The sequence below is a fragment of the Labeo rohita genome, chromosome 14 (genome assembly GCF_022985175.1).
Source record: "Labeo rohita strain BAU-BD-2019 chromosome 14, IGBB_LRoh.1.0, whole genome shotgun sequence".
Lineage (NCBI taxonomy): Eukaryota > Metazoa > Chordata > Actinopteri > Cypriniformes > Cyprinidae > Labeo > Labeo rohita.
Window position 1 is genome coordinate 12,907,866 of NC_066882.1, and position 21,785 is coordinate 12,929,650.

Below are 21,785 nucleotides of genomic sequence, written 5' to 3' on the forward strand. Positions count from 1 at the left end.
CGGATGACACCGCTGATACCACCGTCTCCTAAGGAGATAAAGGTCTCGCTCTTTTTAATCTTTTCAGGGAAAAACACGTGAGATTAAACGCTCACCTCTACAATTATCTTTGTGCTTCTGGTGTACGGTGCCTTGCTTATGAAAGATGCATTAGAGCCTGTTAAAAAAATGAATCAGAAATGTGAAGCTTGAAAACACAAGCAACCCCTCTGTATTTCTGTTCTTTGCTACGACCATGAAATTCATTGCCTCAGAAAACATCCCAAAGTGAATTCAGCCAAAAATTCTGCTTTGTATAATGAGATATCTATCTGTTTATCTGTCTGTCTGTCTATCGGGGCATTTCCTTTGAGGAGGCAATGGAGGCAGTGTCCCTCAAAATGTTTGAGAAAAAAATTTGTTGTGAAAAATAAAATATAACATTAAAAAGTGTATAAATAATTTGTTTTCCTAAAGAAACATTGTTTAACAGCGACACCAGCAATTAAGGTTACAGCGGGAGTCCACGTCTTTCTAGCCTCCCCTGTGCCCATTAAGTTTTAACAGACTCCCTAAAGTGTGCCGTGAGTTTGGTGGAAGGTAATTGAGAAAGAATGGAGGAAAGTTACGTGAGAGGAGGCAATGCTTCCATCACGATATGATTGGATAAAAAAATTGGCAAAAAATGACCTGACGCGAAGTGCATTTAAAATCCTTTAATGCACGGCAAGCCGCTAATCATCCCGCTTATTCCATGGTCATTTGGCAAGTTATAGACAAGTTAAAACTAGTATTGCTCTTTGCAGAGCAGTATTTGACTGAACGGGTAAAAATAAGTTATTTTCATCAGTTACGGCATTTTGGCTCTAGCGTTCTTCCCGCTTCAAATCAGACACAGAGATGAAATAGTGCGGTAAGATCACATTTATTTGAATGAATTGTAGCATTTATTTCAATTAATTACAGTTCGAGAGAGAGACAGTTGTGTGTGTGATACCTGCGTGCTTCTGTGTCTCTCTACAAACAATTAATTACTTAAAAAACCTATAATGTTATATAATGTAGCGATCTATTATCTAGGTTTCTTTATCAGTAAAAATTACAGGGTAGCGTTGATAAGTTTAAGTGGGTAACTTAACATCTGCGATCTCCGATGACGTTTTACTGCATACCTGCCAGCCAATCAGAATCCAGTATTGAGACAGACCATGGAATAAGACTGGTTATGGTCTGCTGTGATTGGTTCATGTGATAAATCCAACCAGATCTCACGACAAAAACATACCCGTTGAAACTTTTTCACGAGACGCAAAATATGTACCAATAAGTACATATTGCTGCAGTTTCCAAAAACAGTGTCCACTGAGTGGCGCTAAAAGAGTTTTTTTTTTTCCCCGGAACAAATGAACAAATATATGGTATGTTTTATGTGTTGGTTTTTGACATTGTCACTGCAGTTCTGACTTAAAATGTCTGTTGAGTGGTGCTATAAATCTAATTCTCTGTGATGTTTTAAAATAATGTACGATCTTTACTACACCTAAACCTACCCGATAGTATGAACAAAAGCGAATGTGGTGTAAAAATGCAATTGCAAGCAAGCCGTTTTAGCTTGTTTTTCGATCTCTTCTCTTTCATCGTGAGTCATGTTTTTCACAGTATTCATACCCAAGGATTCTGCATCTTAAGTCCAATTCCATGCCGACTGAGCTACTGAGCAAGCTTATTACATCTGGTGTTGTCCATTTTTGACCCCCTGTCAAATTATTTCCCCCCTCTCGTTGAAATCCATAAAGATTGCCTAATACTAACCTGTCCCCCACACCTAACACTAAACCTACCAATACTAGCGGGATAGTAATCTGGCGGGGGTCAACACCTCAAAGCAAAACATATGGAGCTGTAATCATAACTGTGTATGAAAACGATTCCAAGTGCTCGGTGTTTTACCACCCCTAGTGTTCATTTCTGTTGGAAACTGCAGTGATATGTAGTTATTGGTACGTATTTCGCATTAGTTCAGGTAGGGTTTATCGCCTGAAACGAATTATTGCCAACCATAGCTAGTCATATCACACATAACTTTCCCCCATTCTTTCTCAATTACCTCTCATCAGGTAGAAATAATTCAACACTATCTCACGACCAATTCGTGCGTATTTTACGAGGTGGCTAATTCGTACGAATTCGGATTTCAGTGACGGGTAGGTTTAGGAGCGGGGTTAGGTGTCGGTCATTCATACAAATTCATACGTAATAAAATATGTACATTTTCGCTAAAATCATATGAGGCCGTTTCAATTTGTACAAATTAGCCACCTCGTAAAATATGTAGGAATTGCTGTGAGATCGGGCTGGATAAATCCCACCTCTTGTGTTCATGCGCATTCTGCATTCACAAATCAGTCTGAATTAGCAATAGAATGGCTTTAATGGGTAGACTAATTTAAGTTAACAACTCACACACTTAAATATAAGCACTTTGTTATGTCAAAATATGACCTAAAATGGCATGACAACAAGATTTGTCTGAGTTTTTAGTGAGTAATCAGCAATTCTTCATTCTTCAATTCTTAAAATCATTTGGTAACACATTGAATTAAATTAGTAAATTAGTAACACATTGAATTAAATTTGAAGTTTAGTATATATATATATATATATATATAATTATCATTATTAATATTATTATTATTATTATTTTTTTTTTTTTTTTTTACCCCCAAAAAAATATCAGCTGCTGAAGTAAAAATATTTGGACTGTGTTTGTACCCCACAGCTTAGGGGTGTCAAGGATGCATGTGCCAGTACTGCCGTAACACCTTTATGCTGAGCTGACTTTCTGGTTTCACTTGTGTATGGTGCTCACATGGCTGTAGGCTGACACAAAGAGCCCTATAGGACTGCTGACATATGGAGGTGGAGATCCATCCGTCACCCTGCTGGGACCAAACACCATGAAGGGGCATAGAAGTGGAAACCAAATATAGTCGAATATCAATTGCTGTGACATCTTTGCCCTATTGGCTGCTATGGCTGGGCCACAAATCAAGTTGTTAAGTCACCCGTTTGTCCCCGTTGTCTGTCTCTGCTGTCCTTCACAGCTTCAGGAGTCCTGTTGCCTTCTTGATTCACTCTACTGTAGTACTGCAGATCTCAGTGACTCCACCAGCAGGTACCACTGAGCATTTATTAACAAATCTATTCTGATCCCTATAGGGTTTAGGCTTGTCTTTTGCATTTTACAAAATGATACACTGATTAATGCTTTCATGTAATGTCTCTGTTTTTTAGTAGGTTAAGTAAGTTCATACACATAATACACACAGGACCATTAAATACAATTAAAATTACATTTTGGAATTATGTACAAGTCTGGATCAGTAATTAAACCATTTTTTAAATCTTATTATTTTATAAATAATTAATTGCACTATTTCAACGTGTTGAATGATGGCCCTTAGAGTTAAATCTACAACATAAAATAATCATAAAAGCTGTGATCGTCTAAATGCAGCAAAGACATATTTAGACAGCTAATCAAATTCTTGCATAGCAAAGAGGTGTTTAAATTTTCACTCATTTGGTTCTCTATGCAGATCACTCACGCTATTTGAATACTGCGCACATAACAATTAAGCTTGATTGTCTTTTTTCATCCACAGAGGACTGAATTACAGTCTCAAGTATCTGTGATGACCCTCCTTCTGATCCACAATGACAGACTAAAGAGCCAGCAACTTGCTTTATTTCAAAGGTTTGCTGTTTGCTTTTTTCAACGGTATTTAGACAGTATATACCCTTTGTATTTTATTAGTATGTCCTTGTTTGAACTATTTCAGAGTGGCAGTTTTATTGCATTGTAAATAGTTTAGGTTTTTAATTGTCTGCTGTTACGGTACATATCAAGTCTTCAGATCACTAATCGGCCAAACCACAGATGACAAGAATGCCACAGTTAGCGATTTTGTTTGATGTCAAGAGTCAGTGCTCATATAGATCCATGTGATTAGAAAGTCTTCTCTTCAAAGATCCAAATCTTAAATGGTCTTTAAGAAAAGTGTTTATAATAAATCTGAATGCAATTTTGGATGTCAAAGGGTTTTGTGACACTGTTGAGAGAGCATGAATCTCCCCAGTATGTGCCTGCTCATATCTCAAGCCCTCATGCATAAAGATGCCACTCTCCTCTTTAAATCCAATCTCTGTGGCCTTTATCTGCTCTCACACATGCATTTTCATACTTCTGGAACTTCTTTTCCTTTGTGATTAGACATACTCTTGCTCTGTTTGAATTAGTTACTACTGCTTGATTGAGGAACGCTTTCATGAACGTTTATGTTGACAGACAGCACTGAATTCCTTCAGTGTCATATTAAGTCAGTTAAGGGCAAGCATCCAAGCCAACTTAGTTACTTAAAAGGGTGTTAGATTGGGTTTTGGAATCAGTGTGGGAGTGAAATGCTAAATACCACTTAAAATTTAAGGGTAAAATGCTGTAGTTCTGTTAAGTTTGAATGGATTAAATATGTTAAAGATTAAAATAGCTAATATAAAATATATTGTTTTTCATTTAATGTGATGGGTAAAATGCAATAAACAAGGTCTGTTAGTATGTACATCAGTGTACATGAATAATCACAATAATCTTTCAGTCTTTATGTGCCATTTATTATCAGTTCAGTGGTTATTGATTGCATATTACTTGCTGTTGTAGCATTATATTATATATATTTACAATCACCCACACTGTTATTGATTCCAGCATGTAGAGAGACTTCACATGTTCCTGTTTTGTCGGTCCGATTCTGCAAATTTGCACAAAATTGTACCACAAACCCCTCCAGCTCCCCTCAATTCAAACAGTGGGGTTTCACATGGTATCTGGTCCATCTTAATAAACACTTGTGCAGGATAAGGCATCTCAGCACATTTCATTTGTCACTTCAGGTCTTTGTTGTGTTTTTACATCTAAGTATTTTAAATAATGCTTATAGCTGCACATATTTCATTCTTTGAGGCCGATATTTTATTTCCTTTAGCTGACACATAATTACACTGGAATCTGTGAGATTCAGGGAGGATGATAACCTTTGTAGAAAGTCATATCCACCAATCCCACAGTGAAGATAAAAACTGGGGTTGCTGGGAATTCCTCATTCAAATAGCTGAATCCACCATATTTTTCAACATAAGAGTAAGCTATTTCCTGTGAATGCTATTAATGTAACAGAAAATATGTTACAGAAGGTCCTATAAACTATATGAAGGTTATAAGGTCCTATAAACAAAGTCTTTTTGAAGTTAAATCACTTAAACATTGACCAAATGTTTTAGTTTTATTCTAAGTGGAACTCCAAGTGAAAAATACTTTGTTGTTATTTATGTTGTTCATAGTGAAATTAAGTTGTAAAAAGAAAAAGTATTATCATTTTGCTTTGTATAAATGTTTGTTTTTTAAAGGTTTGAACTAAAACATAATTTGGGGGGGGGAAACTTAAAAATGTGTCTGTAACAAAAGTATATATTTTTAATTTAGGTTAAAGGAGATCTCCACTTCCAGAACAACAATTTACAAATAATTTACTCACCCCCTTGTCATCCAAGATGTTCATGTCTTTCTTTTTCAGTCATAAAGACATTATGGTTTTTGAGGAAAGCGTTTCAAGATTTTTCTCTATATAATGGACTTCACTGGTGCCCCAATTTTGAACTTCCAAAATGTATTTTAAATGCAGCTTCAAATGGCTGCTTCAATGGCTTCAAATGGTCTTATCTAGTGAAACGATCGGTCATTTTTATTTTGAAAAATACAAATTTGTGTACTTTTTAAGCACAATAGCTTGTGTAGCACAGGCTCTGGGATGCGCGTCCACGATGCTACGAATTAGTGATGGGTCGTTCTTGAACGATTTGTTTATTTTTAATGAATCTTTATTGTGACTCGGGAAGAACGAGTCATCTCGGGGAGTGATTCGTTCAGTCGCGCGTGCGCAACATCCTATTAGGTTCTGTACTGGAATTAGTTCACCTGTTTCGAGTCTTCGGATTTTTCGAGTCATTTGTTCATCTTATGGAGCTGTCACGTGATGAACGAACGACTCAAACTTAAAGACTCAAGAGATGAACCAATCATTAAGTACAAAACAACTTGTTCCAGTTTAGCAGACTTTAAATATACAATTTTGGTATAATAAAAGTACAATCGCAGGATATTTTTATTTCTATTTTTTATATTTTAATAAGTACATAATATGTAAATGTATTTGTAGTATACTAAGCATGAAATAAATGTATTTTAAAATACATTTTAGTATATTTATTTTTCACTAGGGCCATACGGGCTTGGACAGCCACAAAGTCACATATCCTCTTCTTTTTGTTTTGTTGACCTTTGTGTCTCTGACCTCTTTGTCTTTTCCCTGCATGTCAAGATTTGATGGAGCCTATAGCAGCTGTGGTGTATATGAATGCTCAGAGCTTTGCCATTAACATTAATAGCTGGACAAGCTCAACATGACGTGTAAAGGTCACATTGTAATGATGAAACAAGTTGCTCAGGATTGCTCAGGAGTGGCAAAAGTCAGTGAGAGAACAGGCTTGCCACCTATAAAAAGTTAAGGCAAAATTCCCAACATGAAACATGTTATTGTATTTTCATATCTACAAGAAAGGAATTTCCAACTTGATGTTTCATTGGATTTTGTATTTTTTTTTTTTTTTTTTTTTTTGTACATTCCCACAATCTCCCTGCTTGCAGGAGCCACACTTGACAGTGGCATAAACAGCCAATGACTTTTTCCATAGCTAGCAGATAAGAAGTTTATAGACACTAAAGGTCTTTTCCTCACAGACGTTACACTTTTCAATCTTCCTGTGGCTCATTTTGAGACTCTTGAGCGTGTTTCTACACTTGATAATGCCGTCTTTCAGGTGCAAGTAGGCCAAGTTAGCGTGCCAATTCTGTGATCTCAGGCCCTGTCATCCTGTGTAGTCCCTTTACATTTTCTCCCGCTTTCCCCTTGCTCAGCTGTGTCCATTGTCACATTTGATTGAAAATGTTTGAAGAAATCATTGTGTGGCCTACGTATATAAAGATAACCCTGTGCTCTCGTTTACCGGTAGCTTTTCCTCTCGCTGTACGCCTGCTCTCTGGCAGCTTGCTGCCAAAACTTCAAGCAGTAGGTGTGAGCAACTTTGAGCAGTTGTCTAATTGCTTTGTTCTCAGCATGTGTACATTTTTACAGCACTGGAAGATGAGTATAAATCAACCAGCACTGTTCTCTTTATAAGCCCATTTGTCTTTCTGCTCTGGTTTATCTCTTTGTTGCCTCCTGTTTAGCTGAAAATACATACATAATCTTCAACTAACACAACCATACAGCTAATATTTATTCCTGTCAACCAGCCTTCAGAAATCCAAAGACATTTCGCTTTAAAAAATACTTCATTTTAATTAAAACCCTATATCCATTTACTCGTAAATTAGATTTTGGCTAGCAAATATTGCCAGTAATATAATTGTGATCATTTATTTTATATTTCAGTCATGTGCTTACACTGATCTTGAAGATAAAATAAAATGAAGTCCTTTGTAAACAAATATTTCACAGGGTAACTTAGAATGATTCTAATTATGATATTCTAAACATTTAAATGTTTTATATAATATATTTGTGACCCTGGACCACAAAACCAGTCTTAAGTAGCACAGGTGTATTTGTAGCAATAGCCAAAATACATTGTATTGGTCAAAATTTAGATTTTTCTTTTATGCCAAAAATCATTAGGATGTTAAGATATTTTGTACATTTCCTACAGTAAATATATCAAAACTTCATTTTTACTTGGTATTATGCATTGCTAAGAACTTCATGTGGACAACTTTAAAGGTGATTTTCTCAATATTTATTTTTTATTTTTTTCACACTCAGATTCCAGATTTTCAAATAGTTGTATCTCAGCCAAAATAAAATATTTTGTGGTCCAGGGTCACATTTAAATAATAATTCCATCATGGCAGCGTTCATCATCTGCTCAGGAAAAAGGTGGATAATTTAAAGTGTATTTATAAATATTTCATTCATATTTTTGCTTTTTTGAAACCATGTTCACCTGAATGTTATATTGCAGTAGCATAAAATTGACTATTATTATTATTGCTAATAATAGTAATAGTAATAAATTGAAAACAAGATTATCAAGTATTTTCTGGATAAAATAACATGGCATCTTTTAATTAAATCTAAGCATCATTCGCTTTGAAGTTCTTTTTTTCTCTGCCGTAAAAAAAAAAAAAAAAAAAAAAAAACCTTCATAGTTTGACGCACATTGGCTCGCTTGGATGCACCACACTTTGAAAGTGTCACAGTATTTAAGTAATTACTAGATTGAACTTTAGTTTCTGGCTGTGAGGACGTCGTAGTGTCACTATTATGTTTGGAGTAATAGTACGTTCTGGTTAATAGTATCCAGTGTATTGCCTCAATGTTTTTTTTTTCTTCTTGCACTTTCAGAAGCTTTTGTCTGTTTGTTTGTTTTCTCAACCTTGTAAAATGTTATAAAATTGATGTTCACAAACATACATTTTTTATTAAGCATATGTTTTTTAAGCACAGTCTCCAGGGTTGAACATACACTTGTATAACAACCAGTGTTTTCATTCTGCATCATGTTTGACTGATGTGAAGAGATGTTGACTTTCCCTCAGTGTTTACGCTGCTGTTGTTCTTTATCGGCTGCGTCATCTAGGTTAGGGTCTGTCGTGGAAAATAGCTGTCATGTTGTCATGTTTGTCAGGGAATGATGGTGTCCTTTTGCCATGTAAAGCATTTTAGATAAGGTCTCCTAACGGCTGATATATGAAAACGGGATGTGAAATTGGTTTACCACGCTATCCTGAAAGAGTAAGTGGACTCCAAATGAAAAGCAGTGAAGTAATTTACATAGCAGCCAAACGTAAAGTCCTATTGTGATTCTGTATGGACAAAGAGCAGAGAGGTCTGCTCCTACATTAATACTTCATATCGATTGATTGTATTTGTGATTCTCATGTCTGAGAAATGATATGCATATTGTAAATAAAGCCAAAAACTACCTAGCAGATCAAGTGTGAAATTAACGCAGGAGAATGTGGCCTGGTTAACATTGTGTTTATGGATTCTAGCGTGGTCAGGAGCAATGAGGGGTTTAGAATTCATTTGTTTTTCTGTGATTGTTATTGATGGAGGGAAGGAACAGTGGTACACGAAAGTTGAAGAGGGGCTTCTGTAGAGAAGCTTAATAGGCACATATGGGAATTATATGTGATTTCATAAATTCATTCGAATCATAATCCCCCCCCGGCTGATAAGTCTGTCATAAGGAGAAGAGCAGAGCTGAGATAATGAACTTCCGATAAAGGTGTCCACGGTCATGACTTTTTTTTTTTTTTCTAATGAATGATTTTCACATAGCTTATTATCATTCTTAGGTTTTCTACTTCATTTTTAGAAGCATGAAGGCTATCATGGGGAAGCAGAGTCACAGATGGTTTGAGATAACTAGCTGTAAGTTGGACGTCCTGCATTTGAATGAGTATGGAATATATCTGCAAATGATACCTGGAATCTCAAGTCAAGTTTTAGATGGCCATCCAGTCTCTTAGCAGTCATAATTCAAATTTACCATTCATAATTGGGTTTTCGTGTTTTGTTTTTTAGATTTTGATTAATGTAGGAGTACGAAATAGAACATTTTGACTCTTAAAAGACAAATTAAACCCATGCTTTCAAATTAAAATGCTAGTTTAAATGTTAAATGCATTAAATTAAGTGCTGTTTTTTTCTCAGATACAAAGACAATAGGCTTTTTGCTTTATTACAAAACTTTTTTGTTCTTGCTATCGAAATTTGTACCTTTACTCCAAATATGACCTTTTCTTGTCAAGACAAAGTATAACTTCCTGACCTGAATCATATTAAGTTATTAGTATTCCATCATTATTTATTCACCCTCATGTCATTCCAGTCCTGTATTATGTTCTTTCTTTTGTGGACGCTTCACGTCCTTTGTGTTCTTTTTTGAAACTTGGAATCTTTAGACAAACCAACATTTTATTCTGTGTTCCAAAAAAAGAAAGTCAAATGGTTTGAAATAACATGAGTAAATGATGACAGAATTTTAATATATGTAAACTGTTTATTTAAGAGAAAACAAAAGTTTTCTTCCATCTAAAAACATTAAACTATAGGCTACATTGACCGTTAAATGTCTGATTCTGATTCTAATGCACTTCTGGTTGTTATATGAGCAGAGATGGTTCATCTGTGCTCATATGCCCTCTTCTAAAGTTCAGACGCCATAAACTATTGCTCTTACAAAGGCCTTTCTGAAAGAGACTGATCTGTCAAGGTACAAAAGGTTAGGCTTCATCTGTACACCCTTGCTCTCTGTAGGGCACACTCAGGTTAGTCTATGGGGATTTCTTTCCTCAAGCAAGTGGTTTCTAATCTTTTCAAGACCGTTTTTTTCTCCCATCTGAGGACCGGTTACATTGGAAAAAAAGTTACTGAATAAAAAGCTTTCTTTTGGCTAAGTTTACCATCTTTGCTCATGTTGAGTCTCTCATGCTCATCAAGGCTGTGTTTATTTGATCAAAAATACAGTGAAACAGTAATATTGTGAAATATTATTACAGTTCAAAATAACAGTTTTGCATTAATTCCATTACTCCAGTCTTCAGTGTCACATGATCGTTCAGAAATCATACTTACAGTTGTCAAAAGTTTACATACACCTTGCAGAATTTAGTATTGACCTGAATAAGATATTTCACAAAAAAGACGTTTACATATAGTTCACTAGAGAAAATAATAGTTGAATTAATAAAAATGACCCCGTTCAAAAGTTTACATACACTTGATTCTTAATACTGTGCTGTTACCTGAATGATCCACAGCTTTTATTTGGTTAGTAATAGTTGTTCATGAGCTCCTTGTTTGTCCTGAACAGTTAAACTGCCTTCTGTTTTACTAAAAAAATCCTTTAGATCCCACAGATTCTTTGGTTTTTCAGAATTTTTGTGTATTTGAACCCTTTCCAACAATGACTTTATGATTTTGGGATCCATCTTTCACACTGAGGGACTCAAATGCAACTATTATAGAAGGTTCAAATGCTCACTGATGCTCCAGAAGGAAACACAATGCATTAAAAGTCGGGGGTTGAAAACTTGAAAGCAAAACAAAAGAAGAACACAGCTGCGGATCATTCAGATAACACAAGTGTATGTGAGTCAAGTGTATGCAAACTTTTGAATGTTATTTTTATAGATTCAGCTATTTTCTTTTGTGGACTATGTGTAAATGTCTTTTATGTGAAATAACTTATTCATGTCAGTACTAAATAAAAAATAACATGCATTTTGTACAATCCCTCTTATTTTGTTAAAATAATTAACATTTTGCAGATTCTGCAAGGTGTATGTAAACTTTTGACATCAACTGTATATGCTATTTTGATGCTTAAGAAACATTTCTTATTATCAATGTTGAGTTTTGCTGCTTAATATTTTCTTCAACACTTTTTCAGTAGCCACAGTATAATGTACTTTTAAACAAGCTGCTGTTCAGAGGCCCACATCCTGGTATAAGCTGACTGCAGAACCAAACAGCCTTGCATACTCTTTGACAGCTAGCAACACATCTCAAACTAATGTAGGTTAATTGCTTCCCACCTTAGCTGGATAATTCATTAAACCCTTTGCCTTGCTACTCCAACACAAGACGTCTGGTGCTCCCAGGAGTGTACAACTCTTGGCATTGTGGATTTTTGGGTTTAGTTAGAGCAGCTGAGATTTCACTCCCACCCACATCCGAATGCTTGGATCGTAGTGGTGAAGACAGGGTGCAAGTATAGTAATGCATTTGTCTGCTGGATCACTGGAGAGAGAAGTATCAAAGAGTGCTGCTAATTGCAGTGCTCCTTTCATACATCACTGAGTCAAGTGGAAATAATTCGACACTGCATTCAGATTTGTTTTGTTAAAAGATCCCCTGACACCCTGGAGGAGGAAGGGAAGACAGAAGAGGGGGAGTGTGAGGGGAAAGATGCATGTGGAGGAATTCTATGCAGAGCTGAGCGTTATGCCGATTTGGGTTTTGCACCAGACCGACTGTATGTGCCGCGTTTTTGTCTGAAGATTTGTGATGGAGGAGAGAGGATGAAAGGAATGTAAACCTGGTTTACCTTCAAGGTAGCTTTGATATTTGTCCCAGTACACATAGAGTGATTGCAAGAAGCATTTGGGCACTTTTGGGCGCTTAAGCCACACTTAAAAAAACTTTTTTAAAAATTATTCTAAAAAATTATTAAATCGAGTGCCATCTGCAAACAAATTATGCATTTATCATAAGCTTAAGCATGTCCAAATGTTTTTTTCCTGATGCTGTATGTGCACATGAAAATGTATGTGCAAATGTTATATTTTGTGCTTGAACCTGTGCTGTACATTAACTCACTGATGTGGAAATACCATCGAGAGCTTCTGCTTGTCAAACATTTGACAGTTTGATGTGTCTAACGTAACAATGTCCTATTACTCCTATTACAGGAGACTGTGTTTCTGAGATGATTAATATTTATAAATCAAAACCCTGAATTTTTTTCACCTTTACTTTAGCAGATGTTGTACTCACAGTGGTATGTCAAATTATCCACATCGAATTCCAGCGTTTTTCTGTCCTTGTCCAAGTGTTTCAAACTTTCCACTTTCATCTCACTTTCAGGCTGTTGAGGTAGCCACTGGGACATCCTAGAAAAGCGGAAAACACCTCCAAAGACTCGCTTTCACACTTTCACTCACTTTACTCCCACAGCTGTCACAGCATTGCCAGATCCCTCAACACACCACAAGCACTCCCTCTTGAGACACATTCCTCACTTCACCTGAGCAAACTCTGTTCACCTCAGAGAGAATTTTTGATACTGCTATTAAACACTCTAGGTACCTAATGCCCTGTGGAGAAACTCCTGTGGAGCAGTTTTATTTATTAATATATCTGTTGGCTAAAGAAGAATCAAGGCCTGTTTGCACCAAGGTTGATAACTGTAGTTTTAAAATTGTTCTGATTGTAAAAGTATCCATGGCACAGAGTAACAGCATCATTAGGAATCACTTTCACTTTCTTTGTTTTTAAAAACATGGACAGCCAATCAGAGGCCATCCTGCATTAAAAGAGCTAGAGTGCTTAAAGTGAACAATTTTACATGGTTTGCATATAAATGTGTTTTAGCAGTATGTGGAAATAACCTTCTTACAATGATAAAAATCCATTCACTCCTTTTTTAATCCTCAAAAACCTAAACAGTCTCAATTATCAAGCCATATATATGACATCATACTGGTCATGCCTGCCCACAACCGCTGACGGACTGTCCCGTATTAGCATATTTCCGCCCTCAACCGGTTATACGCCGTCCACCATTTTCTCCACGCTTGAGCACCTGTAGCAAAAACAACGTTTTGTAAGCAGTGCAGGTGTTTTGTAACGTTAGTTGGATGTAAACGTGAACATATGCGTCTTCCCTTTTTTCTTGGCAGGAGAGCTACTGAGGGCACAGTGGATTAGTTATGTTTTAGGTGGTAACGTGCCACCGAATACACAAAAAAACAGAAGAGAGGGGTGGAGACAGCAGTAGCTCATTATCATTTAAAGAGACATCCACTGAAATGGGTCACTGTGATCAGAGCTGTTTTGACAAGGTAAAAAGGGTGTTGTTCAACACGACCATTGAGGAATTTTAACCAGAATTATCCGATGTCTCCTTTAAAGCAGCACATGACATAACTGCAACACGCACTGATAATAAAAACAATGCTATCATTCTTTGTGTGAATGGGCCTTTAGGTAGATCACCTTAAAGCACCTCGGAAAGAAAAAATGGCAGTGGAGAACAGCAGAAATATTAGTGCAGTGAAAAATGTTAATGTTGTAACGTAAATTTTTTTTTTAATATTTAATGTTTCTTTATTTATATATGTGACCCTGGACCACAAAAGCAGTCTTTTTTCTTGAAAGATGAAGAAATACGCTTTCCATTGATATATGGTTTGTTATTTGGCCGAGATACAACTATTTGAAAATCTGGAATCTAAATCCAAAAAATCGAAATATTGAGAAAATCACCTTTAAAGTTGTCCAAATGAAGGTCTTAGCAATGCATATTACTAATCAAAAAAAGTTTTGATATATTTACGGTAGGGAATTTACAAAATGTCTTTATGGAACATGATGTTTACTTAGTATCCTAATAATTTTTGGCATAAAAACAAAAGATAATTTTGACTCATACAATGTATTTTTGGCTATTGCTACAAATATACCTGTGCTGCTTATGAGTGGTTTTGTGGTCCAGGGTCACATATTTATAATATTTATTGGTATAGTTTCTTGGTACTTATATATCCATGCACAAAAACACTTGTGCACCCCTGTTTGTATCTTTTTTTCTCTCAAACTGTTAAATAATAAATACACTGTGGAGTAAATTTGAATAAAACAGGAAAACAGCACAGTGAAATGAGGTTTCACAAGACTGGGCAGATGGATCTAATCCTTTTAATTAGACTGAATGTCCACATTCCGCCCTGCTCTGGCTGGAGGAATGTGGGGATGCAGCGTCCAATCAAGTGGCAGATAAACAACATGCAAATGAAGGATCTAAAACAGACTTGAATGCAAGGAGAAAGTACCATTTACAGTCTAAACTGAAGTCAGAAAACCCTTTTACACAAACATGAAAGAACTGGGATATAATAGAAGTAGGCATAAGATAGGACTTAGGAAACCTGTGTGTTATCCATTTATCCATTATTGTAGTAATCATAACAGCATCATCAGCTAATGAATCTGTGTATTTACATATTAGATTATTGTAGTGAATTTCCCCAAGACAGGTTCTAAAGATTCCCAAAACCATTCATTACACACAAATGTGTCTGAACCATAAAGCACTTGTTGTATTTGGCTGGCAATAATGACTTTTGTGCGAGCTCTACAAAACACATTTACACTAATGACCTGATTTCAAAGCAGCTGGGGGCCATGGTAGTTCCTCGGGTCTCCAGAGTGAGGTATTGCATCAATAAATACGGGTAATGGGCGAACATGTCAGGGCGAGGTAAAACACTTCAATAAGAGGAGGACGGAGGATGACAGCTGAGAGATCCATCAGAAGAGTGGAAACCGTTTAAAGATGATTAAATAGCTTATTATTCATACACTGACTCATGATTGTTCACGTCTGGGTGGGAGGGACAAAGAGCGGGAGTGAATATGGCCACCAAAAAGATAAATAATAAAGATCTGGCAAGTTATTTTATAACATAAATGCACTGGAAAATTGCTAGTAGAAAGTCCTGTAAAATATACACTATGATACATACACTGAGTACCTGGATGATGTAGAATACTTGTTCAATAAAAAAGAGCAGCTTTGGACAATTTATGTACTTAATTGTTACTGTTTTTGCTACCTTAGCAAAAGACACAATGATGGAAGTGGCAACTGCAGAAACCTGTATGAAGAAAAAGACAGCACTTCACATGTAAGTTAAATACTTCATCATCACCCGATGTTGTTTCAGCATTTTTTAATAAGTATAATATGTAAAAAAAGCCATTTTGGGGCACTCTTTTTAAAATTTATGTAGTTAGCTAACATGCTAAAGCTAGCAGCAACATCATTTCTCTTAACTTAGAAACTGTTAATGTAGTAAAAAATTCCTATTTAAAAAATTCATTGGCAACGACCCTTTGAGCATTCATACATTTACTTGTTTGAACATTAAATGGCTGAATTCATAGTGTTTACTGAAAGCATGCAATGTATATGATTTGAGGCACAGCTTTAGATATTATTCTTTGCAATCGTTTTTGCTGTTCCCTGCCCTCGGTATCGCTATGGCAACTGTAACCATAGCCAGCTCGAATGTTCATAAAGCGAGGAGTGGAATTTCACCCACAGCTGTGCGGGTGTTGAGGTGATGGACGTGTGCGGAGCAGATGAGGTTGAATGTAGCTGAGTGACTGATTGATTTACAGTTGTTGGAGTGATGTGTGACACTGAAGGATGTGGGCCCCAGATGTGATCCTAGAATAGCTGACCCGGAGGACTGGGGGCTCACTGTGGTTTATGAGGCTGTTAACTCTTAGTCGGTGTTCCCTAAACTAGAGCTGTATATGTGACCCCACAGGTAATAGCATATAGAATTTTCCCATTAGCCTATTGCTTTTTTTATTGATCTTTTACTGAAGCGTGCAGTTAGAGTGACTCATGTTTTAATATTCGCCATTTTATATCAAATATTTGCTAGGAGTTTGCATCCTTCTTTCAGAATCATTAAAAAATGTTAATTATTTTACCAAAATTAGAGGGATTGTACGAAATGCATGTTATTGTTTATTTAGTACTGACCTGAATACGATTTTTCACATAAAAGATTTTTACATATAACCCGTTCAAAAGTTTACATCCCCTTGATTCTTAATATTGTGTTGTTACCTGAATGATCCACAGCTGTGTTTTTTGTTTAGTGATAGTTGTTCATGAGTCCCTTCTTTGTCCTGAACAGTTAAACTTCCTGCTGTCCTTCAGGTCCCACAAATTTCAAATACACAAAAATGCTGGAAAACCAAAGAATTTGTGGGACCTGAAGGATTTTTCTGAAGAACAGCGGACAGTTCAACTCTTCAGGACAAACTCAAAGGGACTCATGTGGACATCTTTTATGTGAAATATCTTATTCAGGTCAGTATGAAATAAACAATAACATATATATATATATATATATATATATATATATATATATACTGTCTTACTGTACCATTTTCACATTCTACCTCTGTTTGAATTCCAGGCATTATTTATAGTGCGCAGTGAGGCTGCTTGTTTGCTCTGCAGTTCATTGTGATGTGCGTCTGTGGTATGAGGGTAGGTGGAGAGGCATTCTCCAAACAACATTCTGGATGTCACACAGCGTTGACTTACAGTACCGCATTTGGCAAAAAGGGAAATGAGTTTGACAGTTTGACTGCTTGTTTGATCTTAGCCTGGCTGGCGTGTCAACAGCTGCACACAAATACACATACTCACACACTTTTTCATCTGAGCTCATGGCTGAATCAAGGTCAAAACAGTTTCACACACATGCAATGATCTTTGATCAAACAGAACAAAACATATAGGCCCTCTTGACTTTCATCTCTTAAAAACTTTCATTATATCAGCATTCGGGAAACTGGGAGCTTAAATGGTGAAGAGCATTTAGAATCGAATTGAAGTTCCATTTCATTTCCAAACAGGATTTTCAAAGGCATAATTCAGGCAAAAATAAAAATTCTGTCATTGATTGCTCACACTCGTGTTCCAAACCTGTAATACCTCATCTTCGGAATACAAATTAAGATATTTTTGATCCTAAATTCAGATTTCTTCCAGCCCTGTCAAAAGTAAATAAATACTCTTGAGTGCTTCATTGAGGAGAACGTTCACACATGCTTGGAGAACCCAAGATAGACGTGCCACACGTGTGGATTTGAGATCTTTCTGTCAGGCTTTCCTTAGATTTATTAAGGGCAGATGATAGGCGAGCTGTGTAGATCTGCCATTCTCAATCTCATCAGAACAGGAGATTCTTTGCCAGCAGCTGGGAGAAAAAAATGCAATCATAAGCCATATTTCAGCACTGCTCGTTCTTCTTCTGCTCCTTAGAAAGCAGGATGAAACCATCCCTGAGATGGATGTTTAATAAAACCATGCTATAAACCTTTACACATAGAAGGAAACTCTGCATATAATAAATGTACAAGATAAGGGCAAATGGCATATTAATCTTAAGTGATGCATGTACATTCATGTTCTTGTGATTGACTGCAGATCTGGTTAAATATCACGACTGAAATTGGTTTAACCCAGTAATCTGAACTTTGTAAGGTTGGGGAAATTAACTTAGACATTTACACTTGGGTGTAATAAGATCTAAGGTGGAGAATAAAACGTAAGTAATGTGATTCATCTTTATTCGTTGTATAACAGCACACTGTGACAAAATGAAGCTGTTTTTTTCTAACCAACCTAAACTTGAGTAAATTCTGATTTGTGGGATGTGGGAACTGCATATAAATGTTCTTGACAATTTAATGCGAGTTACAGTTCAATACGAGCCGCTTCATTATGTATGCGTTCTTACATTTACCACACTTATGCGCAGCTCAATTTTTTGACTATTCTTTTGAAGATGACTCAATTTCAGGCAGGAGTGATATACTCAGTATGCAAAGTCGAACTTCAAAGTTCCACCTTGCGATTGGATGTATTTGTTTAGTGCTTTTCTATGTCACCTCCGGCCTGACTCACCCTATTCACGCATCTTAAAATTGTCGGATAGCTGCTACAATCTCCCGAACGCACCGTAAAGCTTTCACAAGGCTCCTGCTGACACAATTTACAGGATCACCTAAAGAACCCATACCACTGGTTTTAGTAATACGCGGTGAGAAGAACATGAGCAATGTATCATCCCATATGTCAGAGGCTGCTTCACATAAAAAGTCTATAACTGTTAGACGAAGTGTAGAGTTTTTAAAACGCACCTTGTGTTCTCTTTTACAGTGGTAATGGTGTCAAGGTCTCAATGTCTGACGGGGTGACACAGGTTAAAAGAGCTGGAATGGGCTATGAGGTCTGATGGAGGTGCGATTCCATTTCTATTGCCGCCGTTGTGCCCGCAGCGCTTCTTCCATGGTGCGTATCCTCCACAGTCACCTCTCTCCCCCTCCCGTTTGCTCTCTGTTCTTCTCTCCTTGACGTGTTCCTTTTCCCCCCACATCTAATTTAAAATTGGCTGGTCAGCACAGACCTGACCTCTCCATTACATAACTCATAATTGACTTCCCGGAGAATTTAAGTCATTTAAGTGTCTCTTTCCCAAATCAGCAGGTTAGCAGGCAGGTCTCGGGGAATCTGAGGCTGTGAACAAGTGTGGGTGTCTCTCAGTGTACGTGAAAAGCCTTTAATGCAATTTTCTCGGCTTGCAAATTGACATATCTTCGCAGTGACGACTATATCCTGAAGTTACGCTTGTTGTAATCTTCATAAGCATGCATTTTCTGGAGAGGTGAATGTTCGACTTCAAAGAAATGCAGATGACTATGTGTGCTTCCAAAATAGGCAACTTTTCCAGCTGCGAAAACCTGCCGCAGACCCGTACTGATTGGCTTTGTGGGTTGGCCAGGTATGATGGGCTTAGACAGGCTTATTTAGGATAATCTGTGACATTGCATGAGGGAATCGTCCTCACATGTCGGCAATCCAGACAGCCTTCGCTCCTTCTAGCATACCAATGAGTGGCTCGAAAAGCTCTTGGCTTATTCTTTTTACAAGATGCATAGAAAGTGTTAAAGACCCTCCAAACTTTGAAGGGGTTCAAGCCTTAATTAAGTGATCCAGACACCCCAAAACCGACATTATTCACACCCTAATGTCAACACAATTGAAAAAGTGCTTTTTACCCTGGTTTCACTTCAGCAAGGTGATGGAAGACACACAGGATCTCACAACCAACTGACAGAGAGTTTTTTTTTATTCACAAAATACGACTAGGAATTAATCAACACCCACTGCAGAACATCTCTGTGAATAAATCTCTCTTAATTGTGATATTTTACGCAGTTTTGGAAATGCATATGCTATTATCAACACCCCTGATGCCCTATGGTGATGATGAGAATATGATAAACCTACAGAGTGAATAGGGATTTCAATTAGGAAACAGATAATAATCTCCAGAGCCTGTCTCTTTATTCGTACATTACTAGGATTGAGAGTCTGAAATCATTATTCCACTACTGATAGGATAAAAAACGTATAATTGCTTGCATTTTATCCCTGAAAGAGTCTAATATCGAAATCAGATTAAAAAAATAATTATCTTGATTGTCTCCATCATACCTTTTCTTTTAAATCGACTTTCTTCTTTTTATATTTAGGGAAATGCCATAGGAGTGAATCTGTTTGTGCAATTATAATTGCATGACGATCAGAGAGTGGACATTGCAAATGGAGAGACCTTTTTCCTGACAGGAAGTTGGGGTGTTGGCCAGCTCAGGTGCATGTAAATCCATCTAGCTGGAAAGCGTTGCGATGGAGAAGTAAAATGGGGTCTGACAGTGACAGATGGGGTGTGTCTCCAGCTATTGGTTTGGGCTCCGCCTCTACGCCACGTCGCACTGCCCTTTGAAGGGTGCCAGAAAGATGTGCCCTATAACTCAATAGCAGATTGGGGCGTAAGCGGACGGAGCGGGAGAGCTGGCTGTTGCTGATAAAGCCTCGCCCTTGAGAGGTGAGTAAGGGACGGGAAAGGTGAGGAGGGGGCAGACATTCACTTGGACATTTACCAGCAGGATTAATTCAGCATGCACCTGCAATCCCATAATTCCCAGAGCTCATCATGATTAAAGAGTTCTCCATTCACATGTGCCAGCAATTGAATTTACTGTAGTTTGGGGAAATGTACATGCGATTGCTGTGTTTAAATAGTGATGAGGAAAGCTAAGCTGTGAGAGTCAGGAATAGACAAAAAGCAGTGGAGGCAAACAGAAATCATGAACATCACAAATAAACTAGACTTGAATGTGCTACATTCATTTACCCTGCTGAAAAACAACGTTAACCACCCTAAGGTGATTAGCTGGTTTGAAGAAGTGTTAATATGTACCTGTCATCTGGACAGGTTGGGAAATCACTTTGCTGACTGGCTAAACCTGTGTGACCCAACTGGGAGACCAGCTTAAACAACCTGCTAAAACTGCAATAGGCTGGCCTAAGATGCTTTTTTCAGCAGTGTGTATACCGTGCCTTGCAAAAGTATTTATAACCCTTCATTTTTTATTTTGCTGCCTTATGTTAAACTGCTCTAAATTACTTTTTTACCCACATCATTCTACACTCCATACGCCGTAATGGCAAAGCAAAAAAACAGGGTTTTAACATCTTTGCAAATTTATTACAAATAAAAAACTGAAGTTATTCCATTGCGTAAGTATTCATACCCATCTGGGACAGTTGATATTTAGATCAATAGCATTCATATTGCTTGTAGATGTTGCTAAACTTTGAGTGGAGTTAACCTGTGGCAAATTCAATTGAATGGGTATGATTTGGAAAGGCAAACATCTTTGAAAAACTGCTCATTACCTGGAGAGTACCATCCCAAAAGTAATGTGTGCTGGTAGCAGCCTCATGCTGTGGGGTTGTTTTTCAGTGGCAGAGACTGAGGGACTCGTCAGAGTAGAAGAAAATATAGAGATAGCCTCATTGAAAACCAAGTCCAGCATTCAGAACTTCAGACTGGGTAGAAGGTTCATGTTCCAACAGGACAATGACCCTAGGCACAAAGGAAGAGTGGCTTATAGACAACCCTGTGAATGTCCTTGAGTGGCCCAGCCAGAGCCCTAGCTTGACCCCAATCAAACATTTCTGGAGAAACCTGAAATTGTGCTTCTGTCCCCATCCACCCTGACAGAGCTTGAGAGGTGAAGAGGTGAGGGGAAGAATTGCAGATAATTGCTAAATGCTCATGTGCAAAGCTTGTTGTATCATACGCCAAAATACTTGAGGCTGTAAAGGTGCTTCAGCTAAGTACTGAGTGAAGGGTATGAATACTTGTGCAATGTACTTATTTCAGGTTTTTTATTTTTTATAAATTTACCAAGTTGTGACAATTCTGTTTTCGCTACAGAATTGCCCAATGTTGGCTCTTTCAG